The 21081-nt window shown below is 40.1% G+C and overlaps 2 protein-coding genes across 7 annotated transcripts in view; both read right to left on the bottom strand.

The window, feature by feature from the left end:
- The window catches only part of GAB2 (GRB2 associated binding protein 2), a 186507-nt gene that overhangs the window by 153604 nt on the left and 11822 nt on the right, over positions 1-21081 (bottom strand). The window lies entirely within an intron of this gene.
- NARS2 (asparaginyl-tRNA synthetase 2, mitochondrial) overlaps positions 638-21081 on the bottom strand; it is a 192888-nt gene continuing 172444 nt past the window's right edge. For 4 of the 5 annotated variants that reach the window (XR_008999198.1, XR_008999196.1, XR_008999200.1 and 1 more), the window contains 2 exons: positions 3981-4100; positions 638-3271 (listed from right to left, as the gene is read on the bottom strand). The gene's annotated coding sequence lies outside the window, so the exon portion shown is untranslated. The remainder of the gene's footprint in view (positions 3272-3980; positions 4101-21081) is intronic. The other variant, XR_008999197.1, reaches the window with a different exon arrangement.

Here is a 21081-nt window from a genome sequence, read left to right as displayed (position 1 = left end):
AGACATTTGACGACTGTATGTGTCTTTCTGGTAACTCTCAAAGAAAAAAATTTAAAGACCAGACTGTACAATTGAAAATTGTGTATTTACCACAGGTTGGCTTTTGTTCCACTTCTGAAGTCATTACATAATCATGTCTGTGCAGGACCTTACTGTCCATGTCAATGAACACCTACTATGATGGGAAGACCGAGAGCTGGGTGACGGGGGAAAACACCGCAGGAGTCCCAGTTCTGCCACTGACTAAGTCAGTCATTTTACCTCACTAATCATCTCTTTCTTAATATATGAAATGATGACTCATTCAAATATTTGCTGAATGCCTGTTATTTTTTGTATTTTTAGCATTCAACACAATGCCTAAGATAAATAGGACTATCCTTATCTTCAAGGTTTTGATATTCTACTAGAGGAGTAGAGAGATCGTCTGCAGCGATAGTACAATGTGGTAGGTACTAAAATGGGAGGATATGCACAGCTCCATGAACCATCAAGGGGAGACCCCCCATTCTGAGTGTGTGACAGACACACCCGGAAACTAAGAACCATGAAAGAACGTGCATGCATATGACAAGGCAGAGGAGAGGGAAAATGCCAGAATGCAGTTGTTAAGCTGGACCTCAGATCAAGAACTCTATCCAAATATTGTTTTAATCGCAGCATGTAATGAAAATTCCATTTCACACACAAGGATACTGGTAACACAGGGAAGAACACACTGTGCAATATGCAGGTATTTGAGCCAAACTATATTACAAAATACTGTTATCCATCATATGAGCTTTTTAAAATCAAAAGCTACAAGTATTCACTGTGATTCTGTAGTCTGATTTCCATTTTTTAAATTGAAATACAGTTGATTTACAGTATTACAGTGGTTTCAAGTGTGTAACAGTGATTCAACAGTTACCTACACTAAGTGCTCTCCATAAGTGTAGTTACCATCTGTCAACATACAAAGATATTACAGTACTACTGACAATATTCCCTATGCTGCATTTCTGACTTTTGTCTTTTGATCCAGATACAATTTGAAAAGCCCAAATTCTCTTCTGTTGCATAAAATGTTTAGTCACATAGACATGGGAGAAGTTTTTGTTGTTATATGTTAACATGGACAAAGCACTTAACTGTATAGCAAATATATGGTAAAACTACAAAGACAGATGGATAAACAGACCGGCAATCACTAAACAGTTTAACAACATATGGAGGTACAGGTCCCAGTGTGGCTACTGATGTAGAGGCAAAATCTTGAGACTTATCAATTACAAGTGACTTTCAGATCCAATGCTAGTACACAGGTGTGATAAGGGGATAAATGGGGAAAATGTTAATTGTAGATATGTGAACAGAACCTGGCGGGCAGGGAGACTATGCCTCTTAGAACTGTACTCCCTGGATCAGAAGTAGTTTTTTTCTGCTTTGCAGTAAGATGGGTTTACTCCTTTGAGAGCTAAGTGCATATATCCCTGATGTGAACCCCAGTAGTAAAGTGAAGATTCCTTAAGCAAAATGTCTGCCTGTCTTGGTGTTAACTAGCAGAGCCATTAATGATGAATAACAATAATACTCCTAAGGGAGAGCTAACACTGACACATTATCTGCTGTGTACTAAACTCTGTTCTAAGCACTTTATTAACTCATTTAATCCTCACAACAAATCCTATCAGGCAGGTTCTATCAATAGCCTCAGTGTATGGATGAGTAAATCAAGGCACAGAATACACTGCCTAGTTAGTAAGTAGTGGGATTCAAATACAGGCCATCAGTTCTTGCTATAATATTTTTACTACTTTAAGTAAAAAGCTGTGTTCAGAAATGTGTTTTCCAGTTTTAGATCAACATACAAGTGCTTCTGTTTATAACATGAGGAACACATCCTTTGTCTAATGGATGAGATAGAATGTTCTTAAAGGTCTGGAAAAACCTAGGTTTCAAGTTCCAAGGCTCATTACAGGGGAGAGATGGTGGGAGCGGCTGGAGGAGGCAGGGGGAACGGCGTGTTGACCAGCTAAATGTAGCTTACTTCATTCTGAGGAGCACGGTATGCTTTGGAGACAAGTGGACCCAGCTTCTGCTCTTGCCTCTAACACTTGTATGCTTTGTGGACCTGAGCATGTTTCTCAGCCTGAGCTTGTTTCTGGTTGAAATGGCAATATTATCTACCTCATATACTGTGGCAACAATTAAATGAGGTATAATGGGCTAATAAATGCAAAAGTTACTTACCACATAGTAACTGAACAAAAAAATTCACACTTAATTCCTTCTGCACCCCAACTCCCATTAGGGAGATAAAGAGAATGAATCTTTGTAGAAAAATAATGCTGAATAACTACAGACATTTGTTTTACTATTCAGCATCATTTGGGTGAATATATTCTTCCTGCAACACAAACATGACTCTGGGTGGGCTTGCCACTTACATACCTCCACACCTACCAAGGGAGTGTCAGGTGGAGCACTTGTGGCCCTCGTCTGACCTACCAGCTTCTCCAATCCCAGACCACAGCCATTGGTTCAGTGGGGGCATGTATTACCCAAGCTGCCAGCATCTTTCCCCGGGAGTTTTCTATTTGGAGTTCCAGGAGTAGGGACTTTTTAGGTCACAGAGGTGGGAGGACTGGTAGTAACCAGGAGGCTGCTAGTAACCTGCTTTCCTATCACCTACAGAAAAAAAATGCAATCATGGACCAGCAGCAAGGAGATACAAGGAGAGTCCTGGAGCACTGAAATTATGATTCTGGTGTCCAAAGTCCCCAGAGTTGTTCAAGTACCTAAAATATTCCCTTCAATTTTCTGAGATTCCTTAGTGTCATTATACTATATTTGTTTTTTGCTTAAGTTTGTCTAAGATAGTTTATCCTTAATAATTCAAAAAAATCCTTAAAACATGATGTATTTTATTCCAGACTTCCCACAGGGTACTTTATAGATGAGATCCCATTCAATCCTCACAGCAGCCCTGATGGAAAGGCTCTGGTCCCCCCTTTACTCTGACTACGTATCTACCATAGTGTGAACCCTTTATAAGCCTAGGGTCAGAGTACAGGATTGACAGTCACTTTTTGTATTAACCAAATCACATCCGCATACCACATGAACTAGAGTTTACTCAGATTGGACCTGCTTAGGTCACATGCCCAGTGCAAAATAATCGTGATGGCCAGGAGGATGGATGTGCTGTGCTGACTGTCCAAATCTCAAGGGTAGTTGGAGCCAGCTTCTGCAGAGCCACCCAGATGACTTAACAGAAATCAAGGCCCTGCTAGGAGAAAAGGGGAAATAGATTTAGGGGAAACAATCAACAAAAGTACATTACTTACTCAAAAGGTGAATTTGGATAAACAAGTTTTTAAGATATCCTAGTTTCTTAGACCACAAATCAATAACTCCTTCTGTTCATATTATTTTATATTGAGATCTCACACTTCCTCAGTCCAATTTAAGATTTATCTTCCAGAGGCTTCAGCTATTCCCCACAGGGAAGCTAGTTAGTTATCAATGACTCTCTACACACTCATGAGTACCAAACTGAAATGCTGATTTGGCAAGATTTAATATTAAGAGATCTCAAAGCCCTTTTCAGAAGCTGTAACACTAAAGGCCTGATTAGTAGCACATCCCACCTGATTCAATTAAAATGTCCTTGGCTGTCTCCTTGTCCTGTCTTCCTCTTTAGTAAGCATAAACTTAAAATAATGGGAAGATTTAAAAGGCAAGGCATTCCTTTAGGAAACAGTTTCATTACACAGTTGACCAACAAGGCAAATATCCCACTGGCTGGATTGACAATGGTGAACAAATTGTTTTTTTAATATAAATTTCTGTTAGAGTGTAATAAGAAGATATAGATTTCTAGCTCTGGACTGGGATTCAGGCGAACACTGGCTTCTAGATCCAGCATTCAAACTCACTCTAAGTTCTTAAGTAAAAAGAACCTGGATTTTAAAGTTGAACAGATGTTCTCTGTTTACGTTCATGGTGAGAGATGTCCCACTTCTTGTCATGACTGCCATCTTGAACAAGGCCGGTCTTCCTCTGAGCCACACTTTCTGACTTATGAAAACAAGGGTTCCACAATCTATCTCACCAGACTGATAAAATGATTAAATAAGCTTTAGCTGCAATTCACATGTATTACCTGAACACGTGTTACTTGAACATTTGAAAAGAATATGAATTCTGTACTTGTGGAATATAGTGCCCATTTGGGTGTTTCCAGTGCTGGCAATTATGAATAAAGTGGCTACATTCTTACATATTTTTTTAATTGAGGAAATAACTACAGTTGTCCTGCATTTTAATCTAATGTGACAATACCTGTCATTCAATTACTGTTGTTTAGCTCATTTATAGTCAATATATTTATTGACAGTGGTTCTGAGTAGACTTCATTTCTGTTTCTCCTGTCTTCTTTCAGTTAATCAAGTTTTTGTTTTGTTTCTTTTATTTCTTCTTTTTTTTTTTTTTAGGCTTTCATTGTCTTCCCCTCCTTTCCTTGCTCCCTCCCTCCTCCTTTCCTTTTTTAGGGTCTGTTCTAGGGATTATAATATATATCCTGAATTCATTCATCATAGTATATCTTGAATTAATACTATATTACTTTAAATTATAATGCAAGAAACTTCAAATACCATTTACACCCCATTCCACCCTTTGCACATTTTGTGTACACACATATTTTGCTTCCATGTTATAAACACTACATTGTAATTTTTAGTATAAAAAGTCAATTTAAAAAAGTCAATAAACTTTTTTAGATTTAGTCACATATTTATCATTTTCTATACCCACCTTTCCTCCCTTCCTATAAAATTAACTTTTCATTTGGTATCAATTTATTACAGCCTGAATGATTTCTTATAGCATTTCTTATATTGTGGATCAAATTTTCTGGTAACAAATATTCTGTTTTTGTTTTTAATATGACAAGGCCTTTATTTTGCCCTGATGTATAAAGAAGAAAATTTTATTGTGTATAGATTCTGGGATGATATTCTTCTTCAGGGCTGTGGAGATATTATTACATCATCTTCTGGCGTCCATTGTTTCTGACAAAAGTTGGCTGTCATTCTGGCAGTGTGTGTGTGTGTGTGTGTGTGTGTGTGTGTGTGTGTGTGTCCGTCCCCTCTGGCTGTTTCTAAGATTTTAAAAAAATCTTTGTTTTTCAGTAGTTTGGCCATGATATGCCTAAGTATGCTTTCCTTTGTGTTTATCCTACTTGGAACTAGCTGAGCTTCCAGGATCTGTCAGGGGCTGTTTGTGGTCAAATTCGGCAACACTGCAGCTAATATTCCCTCAAACACTTTTTCGGCCCCCTTCTCCTCTCCTTTTCCCTTCCCTTCTTTTGGAACTCCAGTTACACATATGTCACATTTCTTGGGACTGTCCCACAAGTCGCTGAGCTTTTCATTTTCTTTTCAATATTTCTTCCTGTGCTTTGGTTTAAATAGTTTTTCTTCACCTCATGTCATGTTGCCTGCTTCTGTCTTTTTTCTTCAATATTCTGTTAATCACACCAATTAATTTTTATTTCATACTGTATTCTTTAGTTCTAGAATTCCTTTTGTTTTGTCCCCTCATGCCCCCTAACCCCCAATTTCCAAACCTCTACTGAAATTTCCCATCTGTTCACCTATTATCTCCATTTTTTGCCATGGACACTAACACAATCCATCAGAGTCTCTCTGAGCTCCTGTCTCTTCCCTGGGCCCTGACACTCTCACTCACTCTACATACAGTTCGGAGGTCACCCGAATAATTGCGGATCGCTTACCCGCAGATTCTGTTGTTCCCCTCTTTTAGGATTTTTCCTTTCAATTTCTGGTCATTTTGTCAATCACAGGCCAAGAAGATGGCTTTCCATTTGAGTTTCAGCTATTGTGTCTTGCGCACACTGGGGAACAGTACCCTCAGAGGGAGAGTCGTATGGCTGTGGCTGCCCACCAGTGTCTTTCCCTTATTTTTAAGAGTCAAACCCTCCCTAGTTTTTGCCTATTCTGGTTGCTCTTCAGTGACTTCAAACAATTGTTTCTATGTGTTTTGTATTTCTTCTTCTGCAGGAGATTTAGTCTGATGCATGCTACTTTACCATTACCAGAACTGGAAATTCTCCTACTGCAAAACTTAAGGATGAAAAACTTCAAAATCTTGCAAGATAAATCATCTTTCTAGTCATACATAAAAATATATTATGAAGTGTTTAAGGCACTCAAACCATATTTTATTCAATTACCTATCCACTTCATTCCTTTGGAATGCTCATTTCACTCTTACCTCTCCCAGCTGATACGAATTCCTCACAAGGGTCTGTTGCTATTCCCCCACTACCTCGCTGACGTCCTCTCCTAGCACATGCCCCCCTCCTGGGCCTCCAAACACTCTTCCCACCGCAAGCCTTTGCCCTCGCAGTTTCTTCTCTCTGAAATCGCTGCTGCAGACAACCGCATGGTTGCGTCTCTCCTCTCCTTTTACTTTTTGCTCAGAAGTCAATTTCTCAGAGGACTTCCCTATGTTACTTCCAACTGTACCCCATACATACACACTTCCTACCCCCTGTCTGTGCTTTAATTTTGCTTTCACTGTCCGCCCCCCACCCCGGCCCCCTGAATGTAAGCACCATGATGAGCACCTTGTCTGTCTTACTCAGTTTCAGGCCCAGTGTTCAGGATATGAGTTCATATATAGTAGGTGTTTACTAGATATTTCTGATGAGTAAGTACTAGTTTTTATTATTCATGAATAAAGTACAGGCTCTTCAAAGGCAGGAACCTTCTTTTACTCTGCTGCATCATTTGTACATTCTATTGAAGTTATCACACAGTGGGAGCATAACTGTCTACTGAATTAATTTAATATGATCAGATATAAGACAGTACCTAAATACCAGGTGACAATCAGATGTGCTTCATGAATCTTCGGTCTTCAATAGTGGCATTAATGATAGATGTTTTGCTAAGATACACTGCATTCCTGGTTTGTACTCTTACCTTTCACAATTGTAGTCATTTTATCCTTCAAACCAACAATGTGTATCCAATACAGTGAAAGAAATCAGTGAATGTGGGTATCTAAGGAGCTGACAGTGTACAATGGTAATGACAACTAATCTGGGAAATGGAAAACATGAGTTGGAATCAAAAGACTAGACAACAATTAAGATGAAAATGAAGGCAGCAAGCAGAATTAAAGCATGAACGTCTCAGACCTTGAATTCTAAGGACGCAAGAGATGCTTTACTTTAGACTTCAAGTAAAGAACTTATTTAAAAAATACAAGGCAGGCCATTAAATAATAGAAACAGAATGTGTAAATTCCAAACACAGAAGAGGAAGAGAAGTGAAAGAAACCAAATGAATTTAATGGAAGGGAGGACAGAAAGCAGGATAAACAACATGAAGTAAAACAGCAGAAATCTATCCAGATGTGTCAGAAATCACAATAAATAATTACAGTGGTTTGGGAAACTCTAGATAAACTGATCAAGGAAGGTATCTCTGAGATACGGACATTTCACAATAATAACAACCACTTCCACAGAGCTTTCCTAAATGCTGAGTACTATTTTAAGTGCTTTACATACAGCAATTCATTTAAGTCTCACAACCTAACGAAATAGACATTACTCCATTGTACAGATGAAGAAAGTGGGACAGAGAAGTACCTTGCCCAAGGTCTGAGCCAGCAAGGTAGAGAAAGGATTTGAATCCAGAGTCCATGCTTTTAACCACCTTGCTATACTCCTTGAAGATACTAGCTGACATCAGGAGGATGAGGAGCCAGAGCTGTGGAAGTGGGCAGGGGAGGGTGAGACATTCCAGGCAGAGGGAAAGGCAAGTGCAAAAGCCCTGAAGTGGGGAAGAACTCGGCTCTTTCAAAGAAAAGAAGAGGCCACTGTGGCTGAATGGTAGTAAACAATGGGCAGTGTGGCATGAGACTGAATTTGGAAGGCAGTACAGACCATATCAAGTAGTTTACTGCTTACTGTATGAGCTAAATGCCTTACACTGACCTTACATTACATCAGTTCTTACTGCAATAGGCCTGTGATATGTATTATCTTCCTCCCCATTTTGTGGATATGTTAACAGACACATTTGTAGATGTAGAGGGTTAACAGACAAAGTACATTTGCTGAAGATGCATAGCTTCAGGCAGAAAAGCTAGGACTCAAACCAGGAGGCTCTAACTCTGAAGTAGTTTTGCAGCCACAACCACACATGACATCAAGTTAAGCTAAGCACAGTTATCTGTCCAAGAATGGCCTCTACCTTCCTAGAAAAAGCATCTGGCTATAAACACCTAGGTTTCTGAGAGATTCCCATTAGGGGAATGCAGCTTGGAGAGAAATGTTACATGCTGTGGGACCTCAGACCACCTTGTCTCTGGATTTGGCTTTGAACAGTGGAACCAAGATTTCTTGTTTATTTCTTGTCTTTGTCTAGTCCTTTGGTTCTGAAACTGAATCTGTATTTTAGACTCTTATGTCAGTATGTTAGCTGTCACTTATTGCTGCTAAGGAAGTGTGCTTTCAGGGCCTCAGTTGGGCCCTGGTATCCTGTGCTGGCATTTGTCTTCTATCTCCATGTCAGGCAACTAAGTGCAGTCTAATGACCTACGGTTCTGTTAAAAAAGGGATACTGAAAAGCCAAATATAATAAAGAGAGAAAGATGTGGTTCCCAGATAATTAATTACACCATGCACCCCAAGGATGCAGAGGAAAGATAAGGTGGCAGTAGAATCAGCCTGTTCTGGAGAACCTTATTCTTAGAAGAGCTGAGGCTGGCAATAAGGAACAGGAGAGAAGAACCTCTTCTGTGTCTTGTTTTCCCATGACTTCTGTGTTAACATCTCCCCTCTTTCCCTCTCTTTCTGCTTAGACAAAGAACAATAGAAATACTGATAGTCAACTAGGCATGCCTGGGAACAGGTAACATAAGAGCCCTTAGATATGCTTGACAGGGAGCAAGCTACTGGCCTCTTCAGGGAGGAGACAGGCCCTGACACGTCCCATTCTTTAAGTCACAGGGTAGACATCTTGGTCTGGAATGCCAGATTCAGCTTCCTTGCTTTATTTTTAATATTAGTACACATTCACACACCGGGTGAATAACACTGTGCATTAATCTCATTTCAGAAAAACTAGTGGTCCTCAAGAACAGGAAGCAGGCCAATCTTACAGTATTGGGGACAGATTTATTCTGATGTCCTATCACGCTTGGACATACCTAAACTACCTAAACTGCAAACACAACTATCTGGCAGCAGAAGGTGCTGACTCCTCCAGGACGGCAAGAGAAGGGGCAATAGTGAACGTCTTTTCTGAGACCACTACTTACTCTGACCATGGGCTAGCACTCCGAGGCACGATCCACAACCTTGTATCGATGTTTCTGACATAGCCAGGAGGAGGGAAGACAATGTAGAACAATGTAAAGAGCACTGGGCCAAACCAGAAGTCCCAAGTTCCAGGTGTCACTGCCACTGATTAGCTGTGAGGCTATAAAGGAGCTGCTCTGAGTCTCAACGTTCTCCATCTATTACATAGGCCCAAAGATTAAGCACTGAAGATATACTGAAATGCTCCACACATGTTGATTCCTTCTGTCAAAATAATGTTATTAACAGCAGAAGGGATATATATACACACATATAGAGAGAGAGGCAGATAGTGCTTAATAAGTACCAGGCACTATTCTAAGCACTTTGCAGTTTTTCTTCTCAACAACTCTAAAAGGAAGGCATTACTATCCCAATTTTACAGATGAGGAAATAGACTCAGTGAGGTGAAGAAACTTCCCCACTGTCACAGAGCTTGTAAGTGGAGGAGCTGGGGCTGGAACCTAAGCAGTTTGGCTCTAGGGTCCATAATCTTTACTTCTGAATACTGGTTCATCTTCAGTAAACTACCATATTTCATTAGTTCTAAAATCCTTTCTTTTTAAAAAAAAATTATTTTAACATCAAAATCAATGTTTGTTACAGTCTAGCTGTAGTCAGGACACAGGTGTCAACAAGGGTATACTTGTTTGTCATTTCTGGTGGTGTGACTGGACAAGTAAAACCCTGAACAATTAATCTAAGGTCCATTCCAGGGAGAAATATGACTTTTAGCAGTTTTGAGAAGACTTTTTGTTAAGATCTTCCAGTAAGATCAAGAACGTGTCAGTGACTTGGAAGTAAATTATGAAGACAACGAAGAAACTTTCAAGAAATGTAGCACCATCAATACTCTTGATGGCACAGAAGACAGTTATTAGGCAGCAAAATATAGATAATAAGTTAAAAAGTGATTCAAAACTGGAGTCGGGTATCAAGAAATTTTAGGAATCTTTTACCAATGGATTTCACTTATGTTTGCCCATTTTGTGTAAGCAAGAGAGTGACAGATTATAAATCAATGTCTAAGTAAGTCTAAGAGCACTCTTTCAATAGGGTATCTTTTTCCTTTAGTGGTACATAAAATAAAGCATATGTTTAAACATATACCATCTCAGATTCAGCAAATACTAAATGATAAATTTCTAAGGCATGATTTGAAAAGTGGGAAAATGACTCCTTAAAGGCTACAGAACAGAGTGCAAATAAAACATGGCATTCAAAGGTCCTCCATGACCTGACCCAAACCTACCTTTTCCATTCTTATCTCCTAGTGCTTCCAAACGGGTAACACACCAGATTATAATATACATGGTTCCTTGAAGACTGCCTGCCCCTTTTCATGTCTGTGTCTTTAAATTGTTTCTTCCACTGAAAATGCTCCCTCCCCCATCCACATCAGGATCTTCAATAACTAGTAGGTGTCCTTGAACAGTTCTCAATTCTCAGTTTTCTTATCTCTGAAATGGGAATCTTACTTCAGGTGAGAGCTGAAGATTTAATGAGCTAATGCATGTAAATCATTAATGTAATGCATGTAACACAGTATTCAACTAATTTGCGGCCAGGCAGTATTTTCTGTGTCTTGAGGATGAGTCTCAGAACAGTGAACTAGCCAAAGACACACAGCACATTTAACAGCAAAGCCAGAATAAGAATGAAGAATTCCTTATACCTTGTCCAGGGCTCTCTTCAGGTTTAAGAAACAGTTGTCCTTCCCTTCCCTGGCCCCGGCCCCAAATACTGATAGATTGGTGAGCAAGGTTCTTCCATTTTTCTAGAAGCCTGTTTTTCCTCCTTTCCCTCTTATCAGATGTCTTAACATGGTACTACAAGGTAAAAGAAATAAAAAGCGTTCCGTGTTTAGACACATTTGACCATATGTTAAACAAGTTAAAAGGGCGTATCACTTCAGAGCCTTCAATGTGGTTATGTACTTACTGACTCCACAAAAGAGAAACATAGTATGGAATGTTTCCAAATTATCTGACCATAGAACCAAAGGTTGCTCCATCACATGTGTGAAACCATTAAAATCAACACACATATCTTCACAGTGGCCTGCTCCTAAAGAATAAAAGCTCTCACTCCTGGACACAACCTTCAAGGATCTTTATCGCTTGGCACCATTTACTTTGTAGATCCCACCAGCCCTCCCTCCCCTCAGCTCCATCCTTAACATTTCAGTATGGCAGGGGCTGGTTTCACAAGGGGCTCTCTATGGCTGAAATACCCTTCTCCCCATCCATCCAACCTTCCCTGGTCCTTCCAAATCTGGTTCATGTGCCACTCCCCTGAAGCCTTCTCTGATCATTCTTGCTCAGTTAGTTGTACCCTCTGTGCTCTCATGGCTCTTTGTTTACATCTGTATTGCAGCCCTTTTCTCAGTGGATCTCAGATAGCTATTGACTGATTGATCGATTTCCTTCTAATCCAGGCTCCTGAAGGCCAAGGACCGTATCATTTACATCCCAGTGTGAGGCATCCTGTAGGCACTCAGTGAAAGCCTACATTCCCATAGCCCTCTTCTGCTGGGGCCTCCAAATTCCAAAACAAAGCTTTCCTGGATGCACAAAAGGGAAGACATGAGTTATTCTTTTTTTTTTTTTTTAATTACAATTAACAACAGGGATACTTAATATTTTTACGCCTGATGGACCCTCCAAGGAAAGCAATCACGGAAGTCTCTGTGTACTGCAGTTACCTTCAAGGGGCTAAGACACCGTGCATGGAAGTTGACTCATTCTTACTTTTTCGTAGTCAACTGTAATCATGAGCCCAATTTAGACTTAGCCATAATAAAGCCTATTTTTCTAACAGTTCAAAGCACTGGAAAATACTGTTTCTCCAATTTTAATAAAGTTCCTGTAGATTTTGGAGCAGAAAATATTTTATTTGTGTCTACTAATACCAAGGAATTCCAATAGGATCAATGGTATGAGATTAAAACTGTGGTTAATGAGCCATGATTCTTCTACTTACAGAGAAAAATTTGTGCCTCTCATATTCTCTAATGTTTTTCAAAAATACAGTTACTATATCTTTTGTCTGACATTAGAAATAGGCTTCCAGAAAAGGCAGTATAGGGTCCTGTAAGGAATGCTACCATTTCCATGGGAAGTAGGAATAAAATTCATTAATTCAAACACTGAAGCACAAGAAATATCACAGCTAGATGAAAATAAATCTACTTCTTCTTTTCCTTACACCAAAAGGGCTCTGCAGTTTCAACTACTCCTTTTTTGACATGGTTCCCACATGATCACCTGGTCGTCTTCTCTAGATGTACTAGCACTAGTCAAGATTTTAGGATACACACTTTCTGAAATATGCATTCCTCAAGTCTGGAGTATGATATTCTTTCTTCACTGATTGCAGACTAGAGTGACAATCACATTCCCAGCTCTCATCAAGTTCATATTACCAAGATATTTCCCACTGGGTCAGAATTAAGTCCATAGTAACAGTGGTCTCTCAGTAAGCTGAGAAAAAAGTTGTCAGCGTGGCCAGAGAAGGACGTGTTAAATAGCTTGTTACACAACCAAACTCCAAAAAGTTTCAGTTGAGATCTGCCATCACTCTCATATCCTGCCACTGTCAGGTTGTGTAACGTTTGCAGAGACAGAGCCACAAAGAAGAAGCAGAGGGAATTAAAACAGAATGAGGAACTTCACTGACAACTCACCAACTACCACAGGTAGAAAGGAGGCTCACAGAGAACTGGATCACTTATCCCAAAGTCATATTCTTATTAAATAGGAGAGCTAGGATTCAAACTAAAATTTGTCCAACAAAAATATATGTTTATTCTATAAGAACAGGCTAGCCAGACAATGGGGAAGACTGCTTGGGATCGAAATCTGTATCCTTTCTTTTCTAATGGAGAACTGTTATCAAATTTCTTAATTTCCCTCTGTTCCTCAGAGTTCCCTATCCATAAAATAGAGAAAAGTGTCTACATCTTAGGGCTTCTGGGAAGATTGAGATAATGCACAAGAAGTGCATATCTTTGTATGTATACATAGATGTGAATAGATAAATCTACCTTTAAATAGGTAGATCCCTATATATACTTCTACGTATAATTTTATATGTGTGTATATAAATATACACATATGTATGTACACACATATTACATATATATATATAATTCTTACTATATATATATAATATACATATATTCTTAGAAAATAATTTCTCTTATCTTCACCCAAATGCTCTTTATCAACCTTCCGCCCTCAGATCTATGGATATCCTAAGAGAATACAGCTTCATAATAAGTAACGTAATGATCCTATTCCTACCACTAGTAAAAAAAAAAAGAGAAAGAAAAAAGTTATTTCTTACCTTGTCTTAAACTATACTTCTTTAGGTGGAAACAGCAGAATGAGAAACTTCATTTGACAGAAAAATGAACTAAGGATTTGGTCAGAAAAATATTTTACTCTTAAGATCTTGAAAAGTCTAAGGATATTAATATAATTCAAATCAATGTTTAATAGGTATATATTAAGTATATGCTCTGCAGGCAGTACAGATATGAGCACAAGGCGTTGTGAAAATGTGGTTCTTTTCTATTTAGGCTAGGGCAGTTCCTTTTGTATCTACCACTTAGTCTCTGCTCTCAAGGTCATCACAGTCCAGCAAGAGAAAGGTATATACACTACTAGAAACTTGGCAGAACATGTCAAGTGCCAGGACGGAGTTTCAATCAACATGCTCTGAGATCAGAACTGGGAAGATAACATTTTACTGGGAGGAAAACATCAGAGATTGATATGAAGAACAAGTCTATTATTCTCCATCTTTTCTTTTAGAGACTCTGATGGAAGAGAAGTAGCTCTTATACTGTTTCAATTGACTTTATTAAAAATTAAAAGGTACAGAAGGTACAGAAGCTGGCAAATTCCAGAGAAAGCAATCAGAACTGTGTATACACTCTTAGTATCCCCTGTAATACTTTCTGTTCTATTTTAAAAGTAAGTTGAAAATTGATTCATAAGTCTAAAAATAGTACATGAATATATTCTTCTTATCTAAAAAAAATTGAGCCAAACAGTTTGGCAGCTCCTTAAAAAGTTAAACAAACATAGGGTCACCCTATGACCTGGCAATTCCACTGGGTCCTATAGGAAGAACGGGATGGGAAACTAGCTTCCATGCAAATCATCCAAGCATTCATTTAACAATCACGTTAAACTTGTCAAACAAAATGTGATATAGTCACACAATGGAATATTATTCAGACATAGAAAGGAATGAAGTATATACATGTTACAACATGGATGAACCTGGAAAACATTATATTAAGTGAAAGAAGCCAAATACAAAAGGCCACATAGTGTATGATTCCTTTGATATGAAATATCCAGAATAGGCAAATCCACAGGGACAGAAAGCAGAAGAGTGGTCTTGGGCTCTGGGGAGGAGGAAATGGAGAGTGACTGCTTAAAGGGTATAGCACTTCCTTCTAGGGGAAAATGTTCTGGAATCAGACGATGGTGATGGTTGTACAACATTGTGAAATTCTGAAAACATTAAACTGGACACTTTAAAATGGAGAATGATATGGTATGTGAAAAAATATCTCAATAAAGCTATTACAAAAAAAGGAACCGAGACACTATAAAGTTGAAGCTTTTTTGACCAACCGTCCACCTAAATCCCCACAGGTTACCAATATTATCACTTTAGTAGGACTCCTTGTTAGACACTTTTATCCCTCACAATGCAGACATTCTTGCATAAAGCAGGTATTTTAGGCATTTGTTGCATAATAATTTTCTATGAGGACAAGATAATACCATTCTTTTCTCTTTAGGATAGTACAGTTCCTTTTGTACCCACCACACAAATCCATTAGTTCAGAATTAGGCAGCTTTAGAGGTGCAGTTCACGTTAACACCACACACGCCAAGTACAGTAAAAAAAAGAGCAGAGCACTTACTGGCTCAAAGCTCACCAACCTCAAACCCAGTTAACAGAAAACACTGATTAGGACATTCATGCAAATAAGGAGGCACTTTGCATATGTCCTCTTTGGAATAAATGAAACAGGGCTTGGCAACGCTATTACTACTTTGGAGCCCACAAAGCAAGCTATAAATACGTGATTTCTAACACGGTCAAGTCCAACTTGAACAGAAGCCTTAGACAATCTCACAAATGACTTACTCTCAAAACACCACAATGTTATGTTTCTAGTCTTTTTTGCAGACGTTTTAAATTGGGGAGTACACAGTTATATGAATTAACTTTGAAACACACATCCCTGCACCCCATCCCTCAGAGGTTCTGGTTTACTTAGACCTCAGCAGGCCAGCATTTGTATATTTTAAAGCTCCTCAGGTCATCCAGAAACACTGTTAGGAACTTTCAAGAAGAATGGGATTGGAACCTGTTTTCCATGATAATCACCCAATCAGGTAATAGCTGTCAATCAGAAGACTGGGAGCATATCCTAATTTTACTTAAGAGAAAATTGAGGCTCAAGGATTCACTCCTTAAAGTCAGCAACAAGGACAGTGCAGAACCTTAGAGGCCTGACGAAGCCCCCACATCTCCTTGGTGCAAACTTTCCAAACTCCCTTATGGTATGGCATTGTGAAAATGTGGTTTGGCAGAAGGAAGATAGTCTACAACTAGTTTTTAGGTCACTTTACTTGGGCCTCAATATAAGAGAATAATTGTTACAATATTTTTGAAATGCTTCCTAATTTATTTCCCCTTGTAGACTGAGTAGTTTCTCTTCGTGTATTACACACTTGAAAGGCCTCTATTAACAGCTAAGCTAGAGTTGGAAAGGAGGTTGTGATGTAGAAGCCCTGGCCTTGGAGGGGGAAGCAGAAGAGAAGCCTGTTCCTTCTGGCCCTGTGGGGAAGGAAAGGAGTAGAATGGATAAAGTCAGGGTTGTCACTCACTTAACCCCTCCCCACATATATGCTCCTCCTTTTCACCAAAATGGGTTCAACTCAACCTCAATGGAGCTTCATAAATATTAAAACTCTATTTTCCCAGACATAACACAGGGGCTACTTAAGTTCATTCTACAGCTCTGTGTCAAAAGAGAGTATAGGAGCAAAGGCTTGGATGTACCAGCAGCAGGAGGCCAGAGAGATGGCCTTGGGGCAGCAGTGCTGGCTCCCTAAAGCCGGAGCCTCGCACGCAAGGCATCTGGAAGCTGCTGAGAGACTGCTGGGCCAGCAGAGGCCTGTGTTGGAAGCAGAGAGTTTTTGGTGCACAGGGACTTTGAGACAAATGTCTAGCACCGCCGTCTCCACAGGGGGCTCCTGCACATCACTCCCAAGGACAGACGGAATTAGTTACAGTTTCAACAGACAACTTCAGGATACACTCTAAACTAGACAACAAAGCCGAGGACACCACCCAGATGTCAATATGGATATCTACATGGATTCTCTTATAACTCACACAAAGACATAGTAAGCATTCTCATTAAGTAATCATTAATAGGTATTAAGCATTAGCTATTTGCCAGACACTGGTTGATGAGGATTTGGAGATAAATGATGCAGACAAAAATCTCTGCCCTGAAAAAAAAAAGACTTTGGGTGATGAAAGGGAAGTGAGAACTCTGAAAGGTGAAGTTTTTACTCAGAGAGCTCTGATTAGGAAGTTGAACTTTGAAAAGATTCAAAGGAGATTGTTTATCCTGAAAAATTATTACGGTAGTTCTAAAAATTGGCCACAAATTCTTTTGTATTCTATCTACCAAGAGGTTGGGAATCTATGTTCTCTTTCCTTGAATCTGTGGGCCTGTGGCTCCTTGGACAGCTGGAATATAACAAACATAATGCTGTGTGATTTCTAAGGCACAGCTGTTAAAAAAGGCCCTGAAGTTTCCACTTGGCCCCTAAGATATTCACTACTGGAGCCCCTGAGCCACCATGTCTGATCACTAGGAGGCTGCTGTGTTGTGAGGGTGCCCAGGTTGCATGCCGAGGCCACTGGCAGGTGTTGTGCAACAGCCCTAGCTGAGTGGAGCCTTTGAGTCACCTCAGCCCCCGTGACAGCCACGTGAATGAAGACACTTTCAGATGATTCCAGTTCCTAGCAGCTGGGGCACACCTTGCCATTTAGGTCTTCCCAGCTGAGGCCCCAAACACTAGGGAGGAGAAACAAGTCCCTACCATGTCCTGCCTGAATTCCTGACCTACAATCCGTGAGCAAAACAAAATGGTTGTATCATGCCACTAAATTTTGGCCATGCTTTATAATGTCCAAAGAATTTATTATGAAGCAAAAGTAACTGGAACAACGGATGGGAACTGAGAGAGAAGAAGCAGATCAGTTATAGAAAAAATGTGAACCTGTATTTTCTTTAAGTCTGGTTTGAGAGAAACCATTACCCCAATCAAAACAGCATAAATTGTAATGCTGTTTTGATTGTTAAGAATATCTGTTTTATCTACAGCTGCTAGAATATAAAATGTCTCAGTTCGTTGGAAGAAACTGAGCAGTCCAAAAAGAACTGGGGTAAGACGCTACTCTCTTGTCTAGATTTTCAATGTGGAGCTGACATACCTATGATGCCATTCAGAGCTGAACCCACCTGCCTCTTCCCCTTGGTACCTGAGATGTGTTCAGTGATTTGTGGAATGATGGATGGGTTCTCAGGTGTCAGGGGAGAGAGAAGATATTCCATACAAAGCAAAGGATCATGGTGAATAGAGGTAATGAAGATGGGGTCCTAGGGAGCAGACAGGGGGCCACTTGAATCTCATTCTTCATCCTTTTCTATCCAAACAATTTGCCTCAACATTCACATGCCCATACCTTTAGGCCTGTAGTTAAGCTGAAATGTTCTTTACGTATCTGATTGATGAACCCATACTCATTCTTCAAAGCGTAGCTCAACTACCATTTTCTCTGATCCTGCCGTACTCCCAGGTGGAGTCATTCACTATATTTTAGTGCCACGGAATGCTCTCCATTATAGCAGAAGTTTAGATGTCTGTTTTCCGAGATAAACTGAGAGCTAGCAGGGAGCAAAGATGACTTTTTCATCACTTTTTCTCCTGCCCGAGAGCCTATGTGCTAAATGCTAGGTCCAAAAAGAAAAATCTCTGCCTTTGAGGAGCCCACATAAGGGGAGAGATCTGAAAACAGTCACGGAGCAATGTCATAACTGCTGTTCAGAGGGTGGGTAGCAAATGCTGCGGGAGGACACATTTCCTCCGGGAGGAAATCAGGAAGTGCAACAACGCAGTTTCAAACTACAGTAAGACCAGGAGGCTGCATGGGGAAATCTATGGAATCAGAGCTAAGAAGTTCTAAAAAGGGAACCACTAAATAAGAGGAACGTCTGGTCAGGTCTGGTCAATCTCTTCCCTGTCTACTGCTGGAGATTCCCTACTGAAGTTATTCCAAGTTCCCTTTTACCAGAACAAAAGCCATACAGGCTTCTCAATTACATCAATTATTTATATCAAAAAGCACTGACAGTTTGAACAAGCAACTTGTTAAAAAAAATGAGTCAGTAATACTGAAAATGTATTCAAATCAGTAGCAATGAAATCCAAATTAAAACAAAGTACTACTTTTTTACCTGTCACATTTTCAAGTATTTAAAAAAATTATACTATCCGGTATCAAAGAAGAACCAGGCAAACCAAAACTCTATCCTGAGACGCAAGTTGATATATGACGTATCAAAAACCTTGCACATAACTGCACTCTTTGAGTTAGAAATTCCATTTATAGGACTATGTCCTAAGGGTAAGCTTTGATATAAAGATCATCATAGCATTACTTAAAATAGTGGAAAAGAGCAAACTACCTAAATGTCTAACAACAGAAGAGTCCAATAAAGTTGACATAAAATGACTTTAACAGTTACCACTTAGAGAGTACTCTGAGGGTGCTGGCACTGTTGTATTTAACCCGACAACAATAGCCATCTGGAAGGTAGTTATGAAGTGAATGCTGAGTGAGACTTCTCCAGCTGTCCCTGAACTGGCAACAGAACCCGCAGGGAAGGACAGAGAGAAGGTAAGTTTCCTGCAGCGTAAAGAGAGTGGTCAATAACTGGGGCTGAGTTAACTCAAGAACTGATTAAAAAGCTATACTATGAGACCTTCTAACCCAACAATCACCTGTGCCCTTGTACAACAGCCCCCAACCCCAGTCCACAAAAGAATAGAGCTGGGGAGGGGAAACCTTAGATCCCTGACCTAGTGGGTAGTGCTGTGGTACTCTACCCCCACAGCATGCTCCTCTACAAGAATCAGTTACGGAGAGTAGGGGTGCCAAAAAAAAAAAGATTTAGGGTAAAAAATTTAAGAACTGCAATTATTGGTGAATCTCTCTGTTCTGGAAGTTGACTTACAGATTCACCCTGTACTATTCTAGATGGGGGGAGGGGAAATGGGGCGAGAAGGGGCAGCAATGCTGTTCCCCCCCCACTGTTTGGCATGGATGTGAGTCCCCCAGGTAAAGCCGTCCTGTGGAAATGGCTGACGTTAAGCTCTCTTGTCAGGTCCCCACTCAAAAGGGCCATCCAATGAGCAAGTGGGGCACCACTGTGGGGGACCAAGAGAGGGAGGCGCCCACCTGAAAGAGACCGAAAGCAGTTAATACTAGTTCCCTCTCCAGGTCTGGGAAGCCTGCCCTCCAAGGAGCTCTCAAGTGTGGGGACTGCACACCCAGGCAGTGCTGGTCGGGCGGCCAATGAGCCCATCAAGGAGGGCCCGCGAGCAGCCACTTCAGGGATATTCATCCGTATCCCAGCCCCTCTCGTTTACAGCACACTCCAGGACAAGTGGAGCCCAGGAGGGGGGAGAAATGCCCCAGACAGATACTAGCTCCTCCCATCCCTCACTCTCCAAGTGCGGAGGGAGGAAGAGGAGTAGAAAAATAAAGCCAGTCTACCTCTTCCTACTTGCATCTGCAAGGCCACAAGTCTGATCAGTAACAGGAGTAGGAAATGCTTTCCATCAGATACCCTGAAATTTTTTAATGGTGGACTGTCAATAACCCAGAGTGAGCCGAAGGTTGGGAACTCTGCCCAAGGTACTGCCCCGGAGCCTGCCCGCTAGGGGAGAAGAAGGCTGTGACAGAGCGGAGTTGGGAGTTCTGACTTGGGGAAGAATAAAAGTATTCACATTTGCCCCCCCTCTGAATTAAAATCATTCAATTTACTGGTTAAAGTCGCCATTATCTCTACTTCATAGATTAGGAAATCAAAGCTCTCAAAGATTAACAAATTTTTCAAGCCCACAAAGCACATGGGAAACTTAGTTTGGCTTCCAACCCAGAGCCTACACCTTTTACAGTTACACGAGGAATTTTCAATATGGGGTCAAAGACATTTCTTTCCCTAGAGATCTGCATATCCACTTCAAAAATTGTTTCAATATTGAGTTTTCATATCAAGGGTGATCTTAAAATACATATACATGAGTCTAGATCATGCAATCATCTCACAATTGAATGCTGCTCTTTGATTACCAGCATCTACATTTATAATCTTATTGATATCCAGTGTTAAGTTCTTTAATTTTCATACACCAGTGAGTAATGGAAAAAACAGAAGTGAGTGTACATAAATAATGTGGTCGTTCTAATTAAAAGACAAATGGCTTGCTATAGAAACCTAAGTTTCACTGTAGTTCAAACATAGAAATGTGGTGGGGAAAAGAATGGGATCCAGAGCAGATGGGCTCCAGGAAAATAAG

This window comes from Manis pentadactyla, chromosome 9 (assembly GCF_030020395.1).
Source record: "Manis pentadactyla isolate mManPen7 chromosome 9, mManPen7.hap1, whole genome shotgun sequence".
In the NCBI taxonomy this organism is placed as follows: Eukaryota; Metazoa; Chordata; class Mammalia; order Pholidota; family Manidae; genus Manis; species Manis pentadactyla.
The sequence above is the reverse complement of the archived record's forward strand: the minus strand, read 5'-3'. Positions and strand labels throughout refer to the sequence as shown.